Here is a 6,029-nt window from a genome sequence, read left to right as displayed (position 1 = left end):
ATATTTCCCGTCCATCCTAGTAAAGTAGAGATGTGGGGGCTTATTGATTTTTCCATGCAGACACGCTGAATCGTCAGCATTTTGCTCTCCATACATGCGATACCCAGCTGCTAAAACATATAGGAAAACAAACGGACACATTCCACTCATAGTGACACGCAGTGAACATAAATCACACATTGTACTGAAAATGCTATTTTCCTGTGTTTGTCAGCGGATTCCTGTCATGCCTTAGGCCCTGCTGCAATATAAGGCAACTTCTAGGGATAAATGAGCATAATAGTTTGCCTTGTGCAGCGAATGTGTAGTTCAAGTATACCTGTGCTGAAATATATATATAGATATGTGTTATTTCTCTTCAGAATGCCATCATCTGTTTTGTGTTGCCATCTCTTATCAGGGATTACTTCCAAACAGGAATAACAGAAAGACTTGTCTTAGTAGAAAAACTCGCTTTAAATCAAAAGTGTGCAGTTTGGGTTATAATCCACAGCTCTGACACTTTAACTTCAAGCACTTGGTCAAAAATAAGGATCTGTTGTGCTGATTTAGTGGCTTTGCATGAATCACAGTTCAAAATAATCCTTATCTACTTTATACTGGGCAAGGGAGAACCACGGAAAAAACTAAAAACTCTTCAAGGATCAAAAGTAAAGCTTGAAAAGACAGACGGTGGCTGCAGTGACACTTTTCAGTGTTTTTGAAACTCGGTTTCACTTCAGCTATTTGTATGTAATAACTTCGCTCTTCTCCGCGGTTAGTTGACAGAGCAACAACAGCATATAGAGTGGCCCACAGACCGGTTGTACCACATACTTTGTACACTGCCTCCATCTGACAACGGAGCTCGCTGCAGGCAGACGGGCAGTCCCCGGTCACTACCGCTGAAATGACCATATCAGAGTTATCCGCTCTTATCAAGCTTATTATAATTAAGTGAAACTAAACTAAAAAAATAATCTTCTGAAAAATATTAAAACTATCCATGCATCTATATTCTACTTATTCAGGGTCACGAGGAGCTGGAGCCTATCCCAGCTGTAATTAGGGTGAGAGGCAGGGTCCATCTTGGGCAGATCGCCAGTCTGTTGCAAGATTAACACAGAGACACGGGTAACCATTCACACTAATTAACCTAACCTCACCAACTGCATGTCTTTGGACTGTGGGAGGAAGCCAGAGTACCGACGCAGAGGTGGGAAGAACATGGCATACAGAAAGTCCTCGGCCTGTGAGGCAACAGTGCTAACCACTGCACCACTGTGTTGCCCATTAAACCTAAATTAATCTATATATCTCTATCTATATATGTGTGTATATATATATATATATATGTGTGTGTGTGTGTGTGTGTATGTACATATGGAACATTTTCAAACAATAAAAACTAAACTGAAAGAAGAAACTAAACTGAAACAAAACTAAATAAAATAAAAGTCTTTCGAAAACGGGAAAATATAATAACTCTGGCTCTCACTGACATCATACAGAGTCAATAGTAGCCTGAAACCTGCATTACTGGAAGCTTTGGTCATTTTGAGCATCCACCAATGCAGCAGCATATACTGACAGCCTAAGCATAATAGTCAGGGTCCACAAACCGATGGGTGATAAATTCAAGTGAAAACACAAACCCTTAAAGCAGACAGTGAAGAGATCCAATGGCATTTTTATGGGGACACAGAGAAAGTGAAAAAACATTTATTTTCCACCGCTAACGTCTCCCTGCTGCTTGTGGCATGTGCGTTGGCCCTGTGCCTTCAGGGCCCGTTCAGCAAACCGGACCCAAATCACCCGATTTGAAACCCGGAGGGCTGCTTGAAGTAAACAGGTTCATATTGTACTTTCCATTCTCCGGCGTAGACTTTGGCATCGGTAACACAGGACTTTCATCTCCACATCATTCACCCTTTCCCACCACATTCCTGCTTTCCTGTTCTACATTCCCCCATTCTCTCTTTATCCGTCATTTCTTTCCACAAGGCAAAGTTAGAGCCTTTTTTTTTTTAAAACAGCCAAGTGAAAACTAATGTCAACATGTATTTCTCTCCTTTCACACTAATTAGATCATCACCTGCGGCGGTTCCCATGCAGTGTTAACACGTCTGATCATGAAGCTTGGCTCACTTGTTGGGTGAGTGAAAAGTCACATAACTGTTTTGAACTTTATCTTACACCGTGTTTGTTCTTCAGATCTAATCTCATATCTGACAGGTGGATGGATGCATTTCAATAAACTCATTGGAGAAAAAAAAACTGGAGATCTGTTGGGACTGGCCCAAAGGTTCAGGTGGAATTTTTAAAAGGGTAATTGCGTTTTAAATTACACAATTTAGTTAAATGCATCACAAAAATAAATCCACACCACCTGGTTTCTCGCATCTAAGAGCTTGGGAAAGTGTGGATAAAGTTTTTATATTTTAAAAAATCCCTCTGGTGGAAGCAGGAGCCAATGGCTGAAATTACTTGTATGTAATGGTGACAGAATGACTGAGTTTTTAAAAATTGGTTAACAGTGAAAAATTCAAGGCCCTCTGCAACCATGCTGCCAAAGTGTGGGTCAGCCACTCAGCTGCACACTGGCCTTCCTGACCTCCTTTTAGAGTGGAGACAGCCTGTTTACAGAGAGGAGTGCTTCACAATATTAATACGTCTTATGTGTTTAAGCAGACAGAGGTGGGTGTAGAGTTTCAAGAAATCGCTGCCTGAGTTTTTGTTACACCTTAAAAAAGAAAGAGACAGACAGATTAACAATATGAGTAGCAGGCAAGCCTCCATGTGCATGATTTGTCTGCTATCTGACAGCAGAAACGAAATCAAACATCTGGAGCCATCCGTACTAGTTGTTTAGCACGGCGCTCAGGGCAGACTAGACCTCGCTGACACACGAGGGGAGATCCTGAGTGATGCAGTTCATCCTGAGAGTGACTGGTACTTATATGGTCATAAAAATCCTTAGCATGCACATACCTCTCTCATTAAACACAGCTTTATCGGTAACCTCTCTAGTCTCTCCTCCCTCCTCTCAACGCTTTCAAGTTCAGTTTTTTTTTTTCTTTGTCCCGCCTATTCGCTGTCACCCCGCCGCCCTGTGCCGCCTTTAGAAGAAGCCGATTGGACAAAAGTGTCGAGGATTAACAAAGAACGGCGGCCATTGGCCAGGGGGCGGATATATGACAGCTGGGTCCCGCCTCATCCTGAACCCCACCCCAGGCTCCGGCGGGCCGTTCGCTGACTAAAATTACGCAAACCAGAGACCAGCCAGTGGAAGAGGGAGGGAAAAAGGAAGAGGGGGGGAGAGAGAGAGAGAAAAAAAAGATAGAAAGAGCGACTGACTGAAGTGGAGGAAGCGAGCTCTGTAGTTTAGCCTGAACTCTTCGAAGCTGCTGCCGACAGGAAGATAAGTTTGTCTCACTGCGACGCTGACTGAGCCACACGGTTGTTGTTAGCCACCTTCTTAAAAAAGGCAGCCTGCACCCCAAAAGCAGGTAATTTCTTTCTTGAACACTTTTGTCTGCCATGCTTTCTCCATGTACTCGTTTCTAACTCGTGCAATTCGCTGTCGCCGCAGCAAGTGCAGTGAACCAGGAAGCGGGGCCTTTTTTTTTTCTTTTTTGGCTAGTTCAGGGCTGCAAATAGAGCAAGCTGCTCTGGGTGGAGTGGGACCTCCGTCAGAGTTTTAACCCGAGCTTTATTTAACTTCACAGCACTTTAATATTCAAATAATATACTGACCATAAACTTTTAATACACGAGTGAGTGTGCAGTATGTGAAGCATAGGTCTCAGAGTACAGCTTCAGCGTTGTGGCAGCTCGCGAGAAGCTAAAAGTCTTAACGGTAGAGGCAGGAAGTGATTCGCTTGAATGAATGGCACCGTGGAAGGAAAAAAGAGAGGAAAAAAAAAGCCGGGGAGAGTTTGAGCTGAAGAGAAGAGGTGGAAGTTCAGGCTTTCCGAACACCGGCTCGGTATGAATGCTTAGTTTGTGGTGGTTGAACTTATCGGCGTGTAGCGGTGGGAGACAGACACTGAGCCGGAGATATGTCTGGCTGGCAGGATGACGTCAGTGGATCGCCGAGCTGAGCGTTTCCGCCACTGACCAGCTTTACCCATACTAAACCATATCACCTGCATGTCTGTGCACTGCTACTGCCAACATGGTGGCATGAGGAACACATTTGACTGTGAATTTTGGGAGAGGCATAGAGAAGTCGGACAAACTCATAGGAAGTGGGCTAATATGGATGTTTCAGAAGCTTAACTTGTATTATGTGATTGTCTGTGCTATGTGAAGTACATATTTCTAGACAGATTTATTAATAAAATATTCTAGTTCACCTGGGAGGCACTTAACGTTTATTATCTCATAAGATAAAAGTCCACTGGCTTTCCAGTAAGTCTAAGGTTTCATTCTTCATACACTCATTGATTGCCTGATATGAAAGCAGTTTTCATAGTCAGCATTATTCCAGGCCAAGATAGTGAAGAACAAAAATAGAGATGCATGTAAAAAAATGCAGTGAATGTTATCCACATAGAGGATCTAAAGTCATTAAGGGGTGAAGCAGAAGGAAGTATTTCGCAGAGTGAGATGGGCATGATGATAAAAGATGTGGTTGTTATGTAGATGAGCCAGATGTTAAGTCAGAGTGGTTCCTGCAGTGCCAGCTTAAAATGACCAGGCTTGTCTTGTAATTACAGTGCGGTCCACTCTGATGAACATTAGCTGGGCAGCATGACTTTTTCCATTTTACATAAGAGCTGGAAGGGCTCGGTATCGGCTCAGTCTGAGTGCATTTTTATTTGTGCAACCCAGTGACCCAAATTTATCTCCAAAGGCTTTACGAACTGTAAAACATGAGACGCCATGTAATTTTAGTGCCTCGAAAGTCATCACGGGAAACTTTGAGTTCAAGCTCGGGCAAAGCGTGCATGCGTCTGCAGTGGAAATGTTGATCTGCAAGCACAGATTACAAAAAAGCATCTCTAGTTAGTTCAGGCTCAAAGAGAACATGCATGTTACGGCAACATTTGGGCCAATCACAGATTTTCAGTGTTCCATTCAAATCAGGACCAATCATGTCATACCAGTGTGCATCCTCCTGAGTGATGTGCTTTGTCAGTATCATTTGTTTGCATCCATTAGATGACGCATAGTTGTTTGCACTCAGGGACTGTGGATAGCACCCTCTCTAGTCATTTAGGCTATGACAAGCACCAAAGTTCAGCATTTTGGGGGAAGGAATGCACAAAGTCTGCATCAAATCAGACTTGGGCATCCCAGCAGCTCTGGCACTCCTCCACCCAAACCTGCTTCTCATTGTAGAAGGTGTTAGTGGTCTCAGAGGGAGGCAGCGTGGCACCCTTTTGCTTTTGAACAGAAACGCTTATTTCATATCAGTTGGTTTCTGCCAAGAAAGTCTTAAACCACAGTGCAAGGTTACTACAGTAACAATGCTTGCAGGCTGAGTAGTGATCAGTATTAGTCATTGTAGTAGCAGAAGAATAGCCACAGCTTGTGGAGAATTCTTCTATAAATGGCATCTCAGGGTGACGTTTCTCCGGATGAGTCTCCCTGAGAGCAGCAGTCATGTGCTGCGATGCTTGAGAAATAAAGTCTGATGCTTGAAGGGTCACATGTTGTATGTCATATCCTGTTATTCGCAAGAGTCATTTTGGCAAATTAATACACTGTGCAACATCTTCTCTGGAGGCCAGTTCTCCTCTCCCATTGCCAGTTTCGGTGCTGTTATGGAGCCCCCCTGCAGAGATCGTTACATTCCATCATTCATGTGTCAGCAATGTCCATACTCGAGGCCCTCCCTGGGGGGGCGGCAGTTATGTACCGTAGTCCTGACGAAATTGAATGCAGGCCTCTTTTAAAACATGAACAGGGTGCTGGTGTGTGAGGCTGTTCAGTCTTTTCAGAGTGATACGGTCTGAGGGAAGTTGCCTGTGGATATTTAGATTTCATTGAAGGGTGGATGTCCCAGCTGGGGAAGATTACTTGCAGGCCCCTTGCTTTTGTTG

At 43.7% G+C, this 6,029-nt stretch overlaps 1 protein-coding gene across 2 annotated transcripts in view; it reads left to right on the top strand.

Moving 5' to 3' along the window:
* Nucleotides 1-3,284: 3,284 nt before the first annotated feature.
* LOC146520619 (myosin-9-like) overlaps nt 3,285-6,029 on the top strand; it is a 29,184-nt gene continuing 26,439 nt past the window's right edge. For both annotated transcript variants that reach the window (XM_085155724.1, XM_085155723.1), the window contains exon 1: nt 3,285-3,488. The gene's annotated coding sequence lies outside the window, so the exon portion shown is untranslated. The remainder of the gene's footprint in view (nt 3,489-6,029) is intronic.

The sequence above is a fragment of the Neolamprologus multifasciatus genome, chromosome 4 (assembly GCF_963576455.1).
Source record: "Neolamprologus multifasciatus chromosome 4, fNeoMul1.2, whole genome shotgun sequence".
NCBI classification, from domain to species: Eukaryota; Metazoa; Chordata; class Actinopteri; order Cichliformes; family Cichlidae; genus Neolamprologus; species Neolamprologus multifasciatus.
Note: the sequence above shows the minus strand (reverse complement) of the source record. Positions and strands in the feature narration are given on the sequence as shown.